The following is a 17,635-nucleotide window of genomic DNA, read 5'->3' as shown; positions in this document are numbered from 1 at the left end:
CATGCTGAGCTACACCCACTTGAACAGTATAGCCTGCACTTGGTCCATGCTACCTTAAGAAGTGAAGGAGGAATACCATTAGCAGTGTGGCATTTTCATCTTAATGATTGAGATGACTACTGTCCTAGCAGTAGCGAGGAGCTGCGTAGGAGTTGATAAGCCACGGCGCAACCCTTTACTCCTGCAAGGAAGCTGTCATTTCATCACAGTCCCTCCTCACAGCACATCTCCATCTTAACTCCATTTTAACTGTACTTCAATTCCATTCGTTTTGGCATAGTAGGTGGTGCTAAAGTGCCACCTAAAAGACACAACTGAAAATGTATAATAAAGAAGGAGCTGGTAACACTGGAGCAGCAGAGTAAGCATCACAAATATTTGTCAAAGAGGAATTGAACATCTTTGAAGAGGAGGTGGCAACAGAGAATGATGGGTTGCTCAAGAAGAATCTGCGAAAAGCAAAATCTGACGAAACATCCAGGACCACGGGAGGTCTGTGGGGAGAAGACACTAAACAAGTGACGAAATCTAAAAGCAGGAGTATGATGTGTATCTGCCTCCCAAGGAACAGCTAGCAGAACATCACTGTTTTTCACAAGGGACTGTATGTTGACCTAGCAGGGACCACATACGTACAACCTCCAAGGAGCTTGTGGAGAGCACACTCTTGCCAAATACCAGTGAAAAGACAGCTAGAAGTGGCCACCTTCATGGAGCAAAGCAAAGAAGAGAAACAGCCCTATCAAGGGGAGCTCCCCTTGCAAAAACCAAAATGTAGAGGTAGAAACCACATCAGCTATATGCCAAGCAGGAAATGCCTATAGCCAGCTCATACACCCCTGTATTTACCAGCATGCCACACTGGCTGGTAATGTACACACATGCATTCGAAATGGCATAATGGCAGATGAAGATCTTTGCTATTTATGAGGGATGCAGGAGTGTAGGGAGATGGCATTTGGGCTCACTATATGCACCAGGCTGGGCCCACAACCCAACTAGACATGTTAACAAGTAAAAGTGGTGCTCGTATATATTTGCTTCCTGACTATATTGTGCTGCCTCTTCCTCCACTACGAAGACACCACCATGCCTGCCGCGTGGGGCAATGAAGAGGCAGTTCTCCTAACACTGGAGGTCAACACGTCGCAGCTTCCCACACCATATTGGGTGAAAGTAGTGTAAACCCCAACAACACCACCACCAGATGCAGTCTGCCCTCCCTCCCCCCAAGACATGACAGAGACAAGCTCTGAGAGCCCTAATCCTGGAAGGGTTTTGTAAACGGCACATTTACATGTTGCATGTGCATCAAAAACAACCAGGTGGAATGCACAAGCTTGGGTGGGAAGGGGGGCACGTGAATACCAATGTGAAATCAGTATTGGGCGGGTTGCAGCAGAGAATTGACATGGCATTCCAGGATCTGTTAAATGTAATAGATGCCTGGCAGTATCAGGGTATAGTGAAAGGGGAGAGACTGTAATGCATGCACCTGCAGTAAGACACTGGTGAAATTGACTACGGATACTAATATGCCGGGCAGTAATACAGTACATTTCCAAGTTGACATGGCATGCCCATGTGCAGATATTGGGCGTGGCCTGGCAGAAGTGCCAGACTTGGCGAATTAGCGTGTGTTCTTAGTGGAATGTCCAGCCCTGAAAGTGACACATGCGATCAGAGTCGTGACTCTCCATCAGGGAGAGGCAGTGACATTGTCTGGCACACACAGAGAGTGTGTAATGAAAGTGATGGGCCCAGGGGATGCAACAGAAAGTAGCTGCTAGTTGCAGTACTACATCATTTCTCCTCACGTGGCCAGAGTTCATGGCTGGCCCAGTCAGTGTTTCCTAATTCTGCATCACAGTTTTACTATCAAGGCGGACATGTAGGAGCCTTTGACTTTTAATGTGTGTTGCCTGAGGAGAAAACAGAATACATTTTTTATTTTTGGATCCCCTTCAGTATGCTTGTCTGCTTCATGCGACCATTCTTTCACCTAAAAAGTAATTTCTGGCCCTTTCTTGATTTGCTCTGTTAGAATCATGCCCACGTTGAGGGGGGGCTTATCCTTCATTTTCTGTGTCTTCATCTGGCACTTCAACATGCAGTAGTTCATTCGGGGCTATATTGTGAAACGTGGCACACGTGGCTTGCTCTTTGTAAATGTCACTGGTGTACAAAGTGGTGCCACGGCACTCATGAGGAGGCAACGTAAATGTAACTTGAGTAGTCCAAGCTTCTGTTCCACTCTACACCATGACCTACAAGGTGCCTTGTTTTACCTGGGCTGCCTCACAGAGAAAGGGGTCAGCCACCAATTGAGGATCTAGAAACGTATGACGTATTCATCGCAACCGTTTCATAAGCAGAGTGTTATGCCATTAGATGATTTAGTGCATAGCTGTCCCTTACACCCCGGATGGCATACACACATGTGTGTTCACCACCCCCAAGATCTCCTTGTATGAGTTGTGCATAGATGCCACTGTGCTGGAAGATGTAGGCAATGGTAGAAGTGTACTGATAAAAGTACTGGAACTATGGTCTTGGTAAGGGAGCGGGTAGATGGAAACATAGGGCAACATGTGACAAGTAGGGCATTGCGAAAGTCTAAGTAACTAGTAACTAAGGCTCTATTACTTTATACTTGATTACTTGCACAGGGATATGAATGGGCAACTCCTCTATATAGAATGGTGACTATGTTCGTAAAAAGTAGAGGAAGGGTAAATGGAAAAAAAAAATTAAGTAGTGGAACACCGCTCCTGCCTGTTCCCGCTCACTTCGATCACTGGATGTAGGAAGGAAAGGCGCTACAGGGGGATACTGAACAGTCATGACCATGCGCATTGGTAACAACTTGCACACTGGGGGAGAGCAGTCCCTCCCTGTAGAGATGTGCCCTGTCTGCGGGGAAGCAGAGCAAGATGGGCGACCTGCTCATTGTGTCTACCACCAGCATAGTGATCTTCTTTCAGATGGCGAAGCTCTGCATGTGTATCTGGGAAGCATATATATATATATATATATATATATATGTTCCTGTGCAATTGATTGTGGCTTTCAGGAATTGATGGGAATATTGTGATGTGGCATTTTGTGATATTCACCCCAGCCATGCGCACTGTGGACTGGGAACTCGCGGAGGCAATCCGCTGTAGGCAAAACATCAGACAGCTGCACATGTGTTTGTAGTGACGGGCTGCACTTTGTGTCCCAACCTAGCACAGGGTCTAATTTCTGGAGCAGGTCAAATATCACCTGCTTGCAGATTCCGTATCTTCCACACACATCCTCATCATGCAGCTCAATAATGATCAGTCTTTCCAGGGTATGCCCATGTGCCTTCTCCTCCTATGCCTGTGCCCATTTTGGGAATCATGTATCTGGATACATCACATAGCAGCATATAGACCTTTCATTGTGAATATTGGGAAGGCTTTTTTGGAGTCTATTAATACTTTTCCCTTGATTCATAGCAGGTGTCGGTGGTGGTAACTGCGTGCTTTACCTTGTTTTAGCAAGTAATAACACTCTCCATAGTTCCTGTTCATTAATATTGCACTGTGACTTCTTCACTTTTTCGCAGTGTTAATCACTGTTTGTAAAACATTACTTTTCAATGTTTTCTTGAATCGTGATTTGTGATCACAGATTGGCAATTGTGAACAACTGATTTTGATTTTGCGAACACTTTGTGCATCTGGTCCTGGTCTCTTTTGCCATAGCCGTCCTGTTTACCAAAAATGTTCTGATACCGGCTCAAGTATTCGTGTATTGACGAGTTTTAATTGTTAATACAAAGCCACAAACACTGTGTAATAATTTCTGAATGGACCACAATTTCCAAGAGTTCGGCATGTAGATTTGGCCTAGGCAGAGTGACTTCAATTTGCACCATGCCTAGGTGCAAGTCATTCATTACCTTCTGCATTTTGTTCGTGTATTTGAATAGTTATTCTTTTTATAAATGGCACTGACATTTGGACAAACTGATTGGTACAAAATGTCTTATTTGAACTGCTCATTCTTTGTAAGTGTCATTTTCACACTGGTGATCTGTCTGATTGCATATTTCTGTACACCATTTCCTGGTGTCCATGCAAGTTATATAATCTGGTACCCAACTCATCCTTGAGTGTTTAGATATATGGTCAGGGCTGTATGTGGTTTGGGGCTAGCTGAGGGTGAGCAGTGCCTGTCTCCAAGAAGTGCTCCCGAGCTGGGGCTCTGTCGTGCTCCCCCTGACTAGCCTTAGATGTACCAACCGCCACAGGCATCTCTTTCAGTCTGAACAGATCCTAATGGTAAAAGGGCTGCCTGTGGGCGTCGGCACATCTGATAGGAAATGAGAGAAGGGAGCACCAAAAGTACGATAACAGTACCTTTGCATCTCCCCTTGCTTCTTAATCAGAGGCACCAACACCACAGACAGCCCTTTAACCATGCAGCATTGTGGAGTTAAAGGGCTGCCTAGGGGGTTGGCACCTCCCCTGAAGAAACAAAAGGAGAGATGGGGCACACTGTTATCATTTCGTTTGGTGCATGCCCCTCTCCTGTAGTTTCTTAATCACGGTCCCTGATCCCAACAGGCAGCCTGCCAGCAGGGGCCAGAGCCCAGATTAAAATACAATGGGAGAGGGGTGCAATTAAAGGAATGAAAGCAGTGTGCCCCCTTTCCCCTGCATGGCTTCTACTGACAAGCAATTTCACCCCTGCACTTAGGCCATGCCCCTTCATCGAGCCCTATTTGAATCCTCCACCCATTTAAAGCATTGTATATGTTCAATTGGTCAAAGAAAGGATAAGGTAAATATTAGAAACAGGTGGAACTCTGATAAGCAAACTTCCACATGGAATCGTACCATTACTGCGACCTCATAAAGTCGCCTGATACTAAAACTGCGCCTTTGCGCATTAAAAATATGACAACCCCTATTACTGCAACTAAGGGAAGTGGGGGGTGTCCCCCTCTTCTCTTAAATGGAGAGCGGGGGCCAAGAAAGTGTACAAAAAAAAAAGGATCCCGCGTCATCAGCACCGACCCACAAAAGATGCTGCAGAGATAGAGGGAAGTCGGCAGCACATTTCCATGTGTGCCGCCGTTGAGGGAAGTGGCCCGGAGGAGTGGGGTGGGGGAATGCGGGCTACTGATCACTGCGCCGCGCCGTAATGGTCATCAACATTTTTGTCAGTGGAATTATGGACGGCGCAGAGATCACATAGATTCCTTCCACATGACCAATTTGAATATCCTTCACAGGAATTCAGATCACCCAATTGGACGTATCTTAATATCTGTCGACTTGCATTGCAAGTAGCAAGGGCAGTACAAGTCACCATTCATGTAGAATCTTGTATTTTGTTTTTTCTGGTGTTTTTAGTGAACTGCTTGGACATGGTATAACCCAGCAAGTGACAGGGACCCAGTCAGGGAACATTATGTTGCCAACTTCCCTCTTACTCCCTGTCTCCCCTACTTCAGCCCTTGTGCCTTCTTCATCTTCTGAACTTTGAGATGGTCTGGCACTGGTTTAAAATGATATGAGATCACACATCCACAATAATCTTGCCCCCTTAACAATCATAGTTCAGTGCCTGACAGATGTTATGTTATGTTATGATATAGTGCATTTCTATAGCGTTTTATGTACCATTGGTATGATCTCAAAATGCTGCTGGTGGAACGCCCTCGGGGACCGCAGTCTGTATCCGTTGAAAGAATAGTGTAGCATATAGTCCTTGGGTGCATTTGGTATGTGAACAGCCAGAGTGGTTTTCGTGGGTTAGTTGCATTCTAATGCAAAGTGTGGTGTGGTGGATGTGAGAGATCAATGTAATGTGCGCAGTAAAGAGGGTGGTTTCCGAATTTGCATTCTCGCTGCAGGAGAATATGTGTGCCACCAGGTCGATTTTTCGGTGGGGGTATAGCTGCGTAATTTATGCAAACCTAAGGGTTTCATCCTAGCGAGATAAGCAAATGTGTACATCCTTGGAGAGTTGACATGGTGAAAATTAAAGTTTACTTTGTGATAACATTGCCTGATTTGTTACTGGTAATCTTAATGGCTCTGAATATCTGAATACAAGTCTTCTTCAGCAAATTCCATAATCTATGAGACACAGGTGTTTCACAAGGCTCATAAAAAAGGCTTTTCTTCTAAAAACGTTACTTGAATATTTTGGGAAAAAACTCCTCACCTTTAACTTTGTATAAAAGCACGTCTGATTCACTGGAACTTCCTGTTAGACAACTAAACACTACTCTGTATAGTTAAAACGCACTGGCTCCTGGGAGGGAAAGATCTCCTAAATTGTGATAAGGAAGACATGGACTCATAGTAACCCTGGACTAACTTTACTATAACAGACTTTAATCAGCTGAATTTTGGCTGATTCTTCGAGGACAAACCTCAGAACTTTTTTCCAAAGGCTTATCTGAAATTCGACTACATGACTTAAAGGGGTCGAGTGGTTGAAACTCCTTTTTAGTCTCAGGCAACTTTAAGAGAGTTAGCAGATCTTTGATGAAGGCAGGCTTAGGATATTTAGGCAAGGCTTCATAAGTTACAGTGCATCTAAAAAAGTTGAATAGCTGTATGAAGAAATGTAGGGAGAGGTAAGTGATTGGGATCTTGTGTTCAAAGTTTTACCAATAGTTAAGTTCTGAACAACACTCAACAAATGACTTACAAGGTTTATATAGACTCCAAAATCAAATTAGTCCTCCCAAGGGTACTATGTTGACGCTAAAATTGTTGACGCTACTTGTAGACAAAGGATACAAAGTAGACAAGGATAAAATAAATTATTGTTAGAAAGCGGAAGTGTACTTGGACAAAAAATATCATCTGAAGGAAAAAGAGTACCACCAGAGAGAGCAGCCACCGTACAGAACACACCTCAGCCCACGACAGTGAAATAAATGCAGTAATTATTGGGTTTGTGTAACTATTGTAGAACATGGATTTTGACTATTCAAGTTACACAAAACCTCTATTACAAGAACTCAAGGAAGCATTGAAAAGGAAAGGATCCCTCACAAGGACAGGAGAAATGATAAGCTGTTTCCAAGAGCTCGAAAATGCCATAACTAACGCACCAATATTGGCCACCCCTGATTACACTAAGGAATTGTATTTGTTTTCACATTCCAACAAGCAAGTGATGACTGCCGTGTTGGCTCAGCAGACAACTTTAGGACACAGAACCGTGCCATATTATAGTGGCATGTTAGAGTCAGTGATGCACGGTCAGTTCCCCTGTGAACAGGCACTAGCCACTGAAGCCTTTGCAATCAGAATATCTGCAACAATTGCCATGAGTTGTTCAGTAACTCTGTTTGCAGATCATGCAGTGTTTGCAATTCTCGAAAGGTCCATATCCACTTTTACTACACTAAGGGCTTCAGCAAATGAAGTGATTTTATCAAGCCAATCCATTCACATTGTGCCATGTCACACAGTGAACCCTGCTACATTCTTTGCAATACCAGTTGTGGAAGGTGAGGAAGTGCACGATTGCCTCACGTATGAAGGCCCTGAAGATGATTTAATATGAAAACAAAGTAAGTTCCTAATAGAGGAACTCCCGTCACCTGCACACTTTCACTAGCTCAAATAGAGCCCAATTATTAATATGACTTAGATACACAAAATATGTGTGTACATACTTTGCAATACTTATTATTTAGTTTAAAGCACAAAAAACATTTTAGTATTCAAGGAAGAACCTCCACACATAAATTGTAGGTATTTTCAGTTTCTTTAATTTTCAAAAATTCATAGCTGGCCCAACGCGTTTCGGGAAGTTCATCTCTTCTTCGGGGGCATGTTGAACAAAGTTTATCACATCTAAAGGGAAATTTCAACAAAACATGTCATTATCTATATGATAATATATATTCAAAGTCAATCATAATTCAATATATAGTATTCACATGCATTCTCATCAGGAAAGAACCCAATGTACTGCTGGCTTAGGTAAATATCATTAAAGTAAACATATTCACTCAGTTATTCAACTATAAAGTTGTTCGGTGTATTCTATCCTGGACAATCAGGTGTGTCCAACAATCAATATACCAAATTCAACGTTTCAAGTAGTAGATATTCTATATATTTTTTTAAAAAAGGCATTCAAGGGTCTGACCGCCAAATGGCAGTGTAATAGAGGCATTTAAGTAGGAGATATCATTGTCATTGTCGGTAGTTAACAAGAGAAAGAGTGGTTCATTCATAAATGGAGGGCTATTAATCAATGATTATTCATGTTGAGAGATATGAGGCGGGCTGTATCTTTACAAAAGAATATTAGTCTCAAAAGGTTTTTGTGCTTACCCTTATGGTAAGGAAAGTAGTCACCGTGAAGGTAGAATGGCAACAATCTCAACCCGGAGGATCCGGCAGAACACGAGATGCTGTGTCTTCTCAGTCGTCTGGGTCATACTCTAATGTTTAAAATGTGTAGAAAAAGGCGTTAGAGCCCGATTGTGTAGTTTAAGGAAGGAGGGTAGTGCAGAGGAGGATCTGCTTACCTTCTCAGTCCGGCAAGAAAGGAGAAATGCATGTCCGTTCCCGTGCTCGTAGTAAGAGTCCCGGGTAGCACACTGAAGTAATGGCGCTTGACTATGACGTCACCGCGCAGTGGCGTCAGGTGACGTCACTATTGTAAACAAAAAATCGGGAAGAGTAGTGTACGTTAGTGGCGAGTGCAACAAAACATACGAAGGTAGAAAATGTATTAAGAATGTATAGAAGTTATCAAGTTCTGAAAGGTAGGTAAGATGTCAGAGCGGACAGACGTCTTGGGATAGAAAGATCCCTTAGAAACATAAGAGCAGAGTTGGAATAGTTCTCGAGTGGTAATAGTGTTCATGGGTGTTCCTAAGAGTAGGTCTCAAATGGCATTACAGTAAGGTAGTAAAAAAACATACTAGTGGTTCTGGGAAATGTGGTCGTGTAGGTACAAATGTTTCATCTGTGCAAAAGTTAAGAAAAAACATACTTGTAGTCCTTTGCAACGGTACTGCTTAAAGCAGGTGTATTCCTTTAAAAGTCCATTCGGGCTCACACTTTCTGATTCAACTCGCCTGTTGTTTTGAGGCTTACAGTCTACATCACCCTGATATTTCATGGAAACCTTTGTATATATGTACAATATGCATGGGTACATATATCATTACTTACAATGTTCTACATTGAACGTCTGTCTCAATGATGGGAGACTTACACTCTAATGAGTAACCAGTTCACCTTTGTTACATTGGAAACTTTGTATCATTTGTTTTTTTTAAGTAACTTACATAAGTGTATATTGGACTAAATTTGGTTAGTACATTGGGAATTTCACAAGAATGGACCTAAGTAAAAGTCTTTGTTTAAGCCTAATGGAGTCATGGCATCCAATTTATGGATCCAGAATAATTCTCTTTGTGCCAATCGTTTGGCTAAGTCTCCCCCTCTTGGGGCTGTTCAAAGCACCTCTAGTACAACCAGTCTCAATTGAGATATCTTATGTCCATTTTCTTTGAAGTGTCTGGCAACTGGGGATTTAATGTTGCCCGTTCGTATATTGGATTTATGTTCCGTCCATCTCTCACGTGCTTTGCGGGTGGTCTTGCCCACATAATATTTTCCACCTGGACACTTTAATCCATAGATCACATTTTTACTTTCACAAGTGGCAAAGTCCTTTAGCATTATTTTTTTACCGCTATTAGGGTGTCTTATGTGGTCCCCCTTGATGAGGTTGGAGCAGTGTTGGCAGTTGAGGAAGGCATGTGTTCCCATCTTCTGTTTTCTGAATGTGGTTTGGGTTGGTTTCTTCATTCTTTCTGCCGTAATTAGACTATCTTTAAATGCATACAAATCTCAGACAGCCGCCCTTTCGACCAATAGTAGCTGGCACCGAAAGTATTTTTCATCCACTTGCCATCTATTTAGATAAGGCTTTTCAACCATTGGTACAAAAACCACTACCTACTTAAAATATACTGCACATTTCTTACGGTTACGGTTACTAAGGGAAATAAGAACTGATGAAACAGATCTAATACTATTCACACTGGATGTGAATAGCTTATATGCATCAATACCCCACCAAGCAGGAATAGAGGCCCTGGAACACTACACTCATCAACAAGGTCTTTTCAATAGAACTGATTAGGATCATCCTGTATAACAATTACTTCTGATTTGACTACAAATATTATCTTCAAATATCCGGTACATCAACGGTTTCTTCGATAGCCCCATCCTATGCAAATATCTTCATGTTTCATTTTGACCACCATCACATTTTGAACAAAGAACCTTGGAAAAGCAAAATCAAATTCTGGAAACGTTTCATAGACGACATCTTCTGCATCTGGCAAGGGACCGCCGATGAATTAAAAGAGTTCCTCTCTTACATAAACAACTGCCATGAGAACATCACCTTTACATTAGAAATTGGAACACCTGGAGTACATTTTCTAGACATACAGGTTGAAAGAAGAGACACAGAATTTTACACAAGTATTTACAGAAAACCAACAGATGTCAATAGTGTCCTACACTTTGGTAGCTTTCACCCACTCCATCTGAAAGACAATCTACCCTTTTCTCAATTTCTTCGGTTGAAAAAAATCCCATCAGATCCTACAGAATTACTAACAGAACAAGAAATCATGAAAGACAGATTCAAGAAAAGAGGATTTCCAACGGAAATAATTGATAAAGCATTAGTACGAACTAACGCTATAACCAGAGAAGATTTACTTCAGGACAAAGCCAAGAAAAACACAACGAGACTCATTCACACCTTAAAATACTCCAGCCAAAGTTTCCAAATCAAGAGAATAATCAACAAAAACTGGGATCTGATAAAATCAGATCCAAATCTGAACAGATTATTCCCTGACCCGCCTATGTTAGCCTATAAGAGGGGCAAAAACTTTAAAGATAGTCTAATTAGGGCAGAAAGAATGAAGAAACCAACCAAAACCACATTCAGAAAACAGAAGATGGGAACACATGCCTGCCTCAACTGCCAACACTGCTCCAACCTCATCAAGGGGGACCACATAAGACACCCTAATAGCGGTAAAAAAATAATGCTAAAGGACTTTGCCACTTGTGAAAGTAAAAATGTGAGCTATGGATTAAAGTGTCCATGTGGAAAATATTACGTGGGCAAGACCACCCGCAAAGCACGTGACAGATGGACGGAACATAAATCCAATATACGAACGGGCAACTTTAAATGCCCAGTTGCCAGACACTTCAAAGAAAATGGACATAATATATCTCAATTGAGACTGGTTGTACTAGAGGTGCTTCGAACAGCCCCAAGAGGGGGAGACTTAGCCAAACGATTGGCACAAAGAGAATTATTCTGGATCCATAAATTGGATGCCATGACTCCATTAGGCTTAAACGAAGACTTTTACTTAGGTCCATTCTTGTGAAATACCCAATGTACTAACCAAATTTAGTCCAATATACACTTATGTAAGTTACTTAAAAAAAAACGAATGATACAAAGTTTCCAATGTAACAAAGGTGAACTGGTTACTCATTAGAGTGTAAGTCTCCCATCATTGAGACAGACGTTTAATGTAGAACATTGTAAGTAATGATATATGTACCCATGCATATTGTACATATATACAAAGGTTTCCATGAAATATCAGGGTGATGTAGGCTGTAAGCCTTAAAACAACAGGCGAGTTGAATCAGAAAGTGTGAGCCCGAATGGACTTTTAAAGGAATACACCTGCTTTAAGCAGTACCGTTGCAAAGGACTACAAGTATGTTTTTTCTAAACTTTTATACAGGTGAAACATTTGTACCTACACAACCACATTTCCCAGAACCACATATAGATGATTACATGTTTTGTTGAAATCTCCCTTTAGATGTGATACATTTTGTTCAATATGCCCCTGAAGAAGAGATGAACTTCTCGAAACGCGTTGGGCCAACTATGAATTATTGAAAATTAAAGAAACTGGAAATACCTACAATGTATGTGTGGAGGTTCTTCTTTGAATACCAAAATGTTTTTTGTGCTTTAAACTAAACAATAAGTATTGCAAAGTATGTACACACATATTTGGTGTATCTAAGTCATATTAATAATTGGGCTCTATTTGAGCTAGTGAAAGTGTGCCGGTGACGGGAGTTCCTCTATTAGGAACTTACTTTGTTTTCATATATTTTACAACCCATATGCCAGGGTTGACTGTTATCTCCCCTGTACCTTAAATTGTCCTAAAAGCACTATTGTGCTATTTAACATTTATCCAAATACACAAACATCATCAATAGGAGTGCATGGTGAACACAATTGTGATGATTTAATATGAGTAAGGAAAGACGCACTTGAGAAAGGGGAGGTCCTTTTCATTGATGGGACATTGACAATTATTCAGGAGGCTGGCCTGAGACACTGAGGTGCAGCAGTAGAGCACCTTGTACATGGGGAATGCAAGGTTGTAGTTCAAGAACAGTTCCAACACATTATTTGGCCCAGGCAGCAGAACTGATTCCATTAATAGAAGCATTAGAGGCATCTCAAGGATGCCTAGTGATTATATACTCAGATGCTGCTTACTTGACCACCACAGTACATTCAGTGTTGTCTAGATGGAAAAGGAGGGACTAAGACAGAGTTGCGCTTTGTCCCGTCCATCATTACCAGCAGGAGTTAAATGCGCCGCCCATACCCAAAATGCCCATACCCAAAATACAGACCCTCTTTCTCATGGCAAAAATGTAGCAGATAAGGCCGCCAAAGAAACAGCATTATTACAAGGACCCAGATGTCACTGCATATCCTGAGGCGGCGATCCACCAATTCAAGTTAGCAATACCTTACACTGCAGTACTGCTTACCCAAATAATTGAGTTACAGGGTCAGGTAGCCCAGGATGAGAAGGACATTTGGGTTAACCTTTGGGTTAAGTTCACAGTTAACCTTTAGCTTAATCTTTGGGTTACGTTCACAGTCACCAACCAACCTGATTAGGAGGCAAAATGTTACAGGTAAAATAGTAATGTCACATCACAGGAGTTGATTGTGGTTGGTTTTGAGCCACTGCACTACCCAGCACATGTTTAGAAACAGCATATTGCTGTCGACATCCGGGAGGACTGGTTTGTCCCCAACTGGCAGGAATTTCTTAATATGTTTGTGGCAAATTGCACAATGTGTCACCTTTACAACACTGGCCAGTCACTCACAGGGCTGTGTGGCACATTGCCTCGTCCCTCTGGAGCTCCTCATTGATTATGTGGACATGATCAACAGGTGAAGTAACTATCGTTACCTTATTATTGTAGTGTACACTTTGTCCGGTTGGGTTTAGGCTGGTCCCTGTGGGTAATCTGATGCATAATAGGCTGCCAAATCTTTGGTACACAAAGTGTTTCCTCGCTGGGGAGTGTGTGAAGTCTTAAGATCTTAGAAAAGGACATACTTCTTTCTTGAGCTCTTCAAGGAGATTGTGTCCATACTGGGAATAAAGCACAAACTTTGCTCATTGCCAATGGACCTGTTGAGAATGTGAATGGGCTTTTGAAAAATAAGTTATCTACACTGTGTGTAACCTCTGGGAGGAACTGGATGCAATTTCTCTCTCTGGCTTTGTTTAGCATGAGAACGCCAGCATGTGTCCTCCCTTCATGAGATATTGACAGAGAGAAGAGTGCACATGCCTCTTACTGCTACACACACAGCATCAGATACTCAAAGGGCAGCAGGAGTTTTGGGGAGGCATTTCAGGGGTATTTGTGTAAAATGTACAAGGTGTATTAAAGTGTTATTTTGACAGATTGCTCCTAGAAGAGATGAGAGAACTGAAGCGTCACCGAAAGATGAACTGATCTTACCACTGCCACAGCTGTACCCCGGAGACAAGATATTTGATCGCAATTTTGTGTGCAGCTGGATTGATCAAACTTTTCAGGGGCCTTTTGAAGTAGTTTATTCAATCCCCTTTGCTGTCCGAGTGAAAATGCTGCAGCATTGGGTCAACTTGTCTGATGTTGGGAAAGCGCCCCCCACTACCCATCCTTCTCATGACCATGGTTAGATACTTGACTGACATTACAATATGTCTGCTGGCACACTTCCTTGCTCTTTTGCAGTTGATCAATCCCCTCTCTATAATGAAGACGTTGGATTTTGCTGTTTGGTTGTCTACTTTCTTTTTTCCTTTATAGGGTCAACACTACAGACGTTGTGTAATACATGTATTATGTTGTTTTTGTTGTGTTATTTTTGGATTAAGCATGGTGTTTTCATGTGGTTATTTTACATAGTTAGACAATTTAAAGGGGGTATGGAAATGAAACAGATGTATGTTTGAGAATATCTGGGAATAGCACTCCATGGTTTTAGTATTTCCGGATTCCCATCTGTCGGATATAAATGTGCCAGCCCCAGAACGAACTAAGCCCCCATCCAACAAATGTGCCCATCGGTCACTGGAGAGTTGACATAAAAAATGATCGAATTCCCTATCAAAAGACTCCTGTGAGAAATTAAAGGCGATTCCAGAACAATACTGCTTATTTAACAAAAGTGAAACCTTTTTTACCTCCCTCCTGGTGCCAGGTATCCAAGCTGCAGTCAACGCATAATGTCTGCAGATAACCAAATGGGAGATTTTTCAGATGGTGAACCAGACAGAACAGGGTTCTAATCCTATAAAACTGAATTACAGACAATAAGGCCCATGACCCTCCATAACTGATATGTTCTGGATCTGCTCACGTATATGGAGGGGGTGTGTGCAAGGAAATTGGTCTGTCTTTCTGCACATCCACAATCCCCAAACGATGCAGACAACAGAACCCTTTCCCATGCCATAGAACCTCTGCATAACCTGAGGGTCGCAATGGAGAAAGACGTTGGGGTGAACACTGTTAAGACGGATTTCTGAACTCTGTCCTGGCGGCGCAGAAGTTCAGAAGGCCAACCTAATTACTTGGAACAGGGTAACCTCTGGACAAGCCAGACCAATCAGGGTAGCAATCGCGGCGGTCAAGACTAGGTCTCAAGAGGGGTGAGGGTGACTGAAAGCCCGCAATGAGCCCACAAAGCAAGGACACCTACAAACTACTCCAAACAGGTGTTATATTAAAAATATATACACATTTATTCCAACGCCTTTGAAACAATGACCGTAGCGAGAAATCACAATACAACTCTAGTAAATCAACACATACCATACCAATACAATATATATACAAATACAACAAGTCTCAAGCGTTAGATGCACAAAATGTGTAGTCCACCTAAAAGGGAAGGAAAACAGGCAGTGCGAAATAATGCTTAGACCCAGTCCGCTTTCAGAGGCACCTAACTAAAAGGAAGTCCGAGCCCTACGAAGAGTGGAGCCTTGTGCTCAAAAGTACCTGCACACGCTGGTGCCGAGGGGCAAAAGGGGGAGTCTCTTCGAGGGAATCAGGTAGTTCAGTTTAGTGCACAAATGAAGAAGAACAGAGTTCCACGACTCAAGCGCAGCCTCCACTGTGGGCAGAAGCAGAGCGCGAGTACGGAAAGGCGTGCTGTTTTGACAGAGTGGGGAAAATCTATGGGCTCCTGCAGGAGGGCGACCAGTTCCTAGCTATGCTACTCACCGGTCCCCGATGCAAGCAGACCCAGGCTTCTCCGCGTCAATTTCAGTCGCTGGCAGGTTCAGGAGAGCAGGGGACGTCTCGTCGTCGTGTTGATTCTGCAGCAGCAGAGTTGAGTTAAAGATGTCCCAAACGAAGTGAACCTGCACAGTTTGTTACCACAGCAGGGCAACGGAGCGGCCGTGTGTATCTCAGTCAAATGTACACTACTCACTTCAGACCTGGGAACGCCAAGTGTACGAATCATGTGAGAGTGACAAGGACTAGAAATACTACACAACCTGGCGGCGGTTACAGAGCAAGACTCCTGTGTAGGCTGGTCAGTCTGCTGGATGGCCCAGAGACGCTGCCGAAGGCTTACGAGCAGGAGATGGTGAAGATGCCGAGAATAGCTGTTCCCGCTATTCCAAGGGTCGAAGTACCAGTACAGGCCTTCTGGTTCGATCAGAGGTAAAAAGGGTTTCACAAGGCGACAGCAGTGCAGAGGAGCAGTCCTTCAGCGGGTCACCAGCGATTCCTCGGTTCAGCCTCGTGGTTGCAGGATACTTGGCTCCTGTATTCCTTCGTTCGTGAGAACTCAGGAGATCGACATGGTAGTGGTGTTTCCAGCCCCCTCTTATCCACGGTTCCCTTCGCGCCAAAACGGAGGGGACCCAATGGGAGATCCGCTCATCAACACTCACACCACACGTGGACCTATCACAGACCACGGTGGTTCGAGGCATTCACACCACCCTAGACTCTCTGGCACCCAGGATGTGTATTGGGACCAGACATCCCAGCCCACATCCTGGAGGCACACACAAGGCCTGTAGAAGCCTGTGAAAGCATCCGTGTTTCGCGGGAAAGTACATGCCCAAATAAGGAAGGCCCTGGGTCGGCTCGACCTGGGGAAGGTGAAGGGAGCAAGACGGTCAGCGGACAGGACAAAGGAGCCTCGTGGTCTGGCCATTTTGGGAGCCAGGCCACCATTTTGGGCTAAGCATGAGAAACGCGCTTAAAATGCCAAAAGGAGCTCAAAACACACCATTCCCGTCCGTGATTCACTTGCACCGATCAGTTACAATCCAAAAAGAGTATCGTGGTTTGAAATAATGATATAAATGCTAGTTCCGATTGTGGTCTTTTTGTTTGTGCTTTTCTGTTCATGTCAGATGATCCTAAGGTGTTGCATGAAGACGTTGCCGGAGAGTGCTATCATGATGGTATCTATACAGGTAGGTAGAGCTCCTCCTCTCACAAAAGATAAGTACATCCAGACTGATAAATGGGATGGGGTGGGAAGAACAAGAATGATGAAAATAGAACAACCTTTAGAACGCCCGGGGACAGTGACCACACCCCACCAGACCCAGACAACTATGTGTAGGACTGGGTTGACCTGGCATGAGATGGTGGGTGTTGCTTCATAATGGATACCCCATAGAAGTACGCTGTGGGGGGTTTATGTCCTGTGTGTAGGGAATGGGTACCACAGGATAGAGAAGAGTTAGTTAATGGAGTATTAACTAATGGGGGTAAAGTTGGGATGCACATCCTGCGTTCCAGCAGGCCAAAAAGGTATAGGCTACGAAAAATCTATTAACCTGAACCAGCATGGGAACAGATTGAGGTTCCCAAAGGAGAAGGAGCACATATTGTTTTAGTTAGGTTTGACACATAGTAGATACTCAAATATCGCGACACAGAAAGAGCAACACATGTATTACTATTGCAGAGGTTAAAGATAGGGCAGTATTATAGGCCCTGTGGCTAATTCATGTAGGTAATGGTAGGGGTCAATGTATTGTGTGCGAGAGGAGTCGAGGAAGGCAGAAGAAGGAGTCAGAAAAGTGCTGTAGTAGCAGCTAGGTAAGTGTGTTGGCAGGACAGGAGTAACTTAACAAGGGGGGTCCTGGGAGTCCCTCTGCCAGACATTAGTCCTGGTTACGAGAGACTTACCCAGAGTCTTTAGCTCACTATCTTTCACAGAGAAGAAATATCCCAAACATATCAGTCTTTGT

The sequence above is a fragment of the Ambystoma mexicanum genome, chromosome 1q (assembly GCF_040938575.1).
Source record: "Ambystoma mexicanum isolate Mex_15411 chromosome 1q, UKY_AmexF1_1, whole genome shotgun sequence".
Taxonomy (NCBI): domain Eukaryota; kingdom Metazoa; phylum Chordata; class Amphibia; order Caudata; family Ambystomatidae; genus Ambystoma; species Ambystoma mexicanum.
This window is presented reverse-complemented; position numbering follows the sequence as displayed.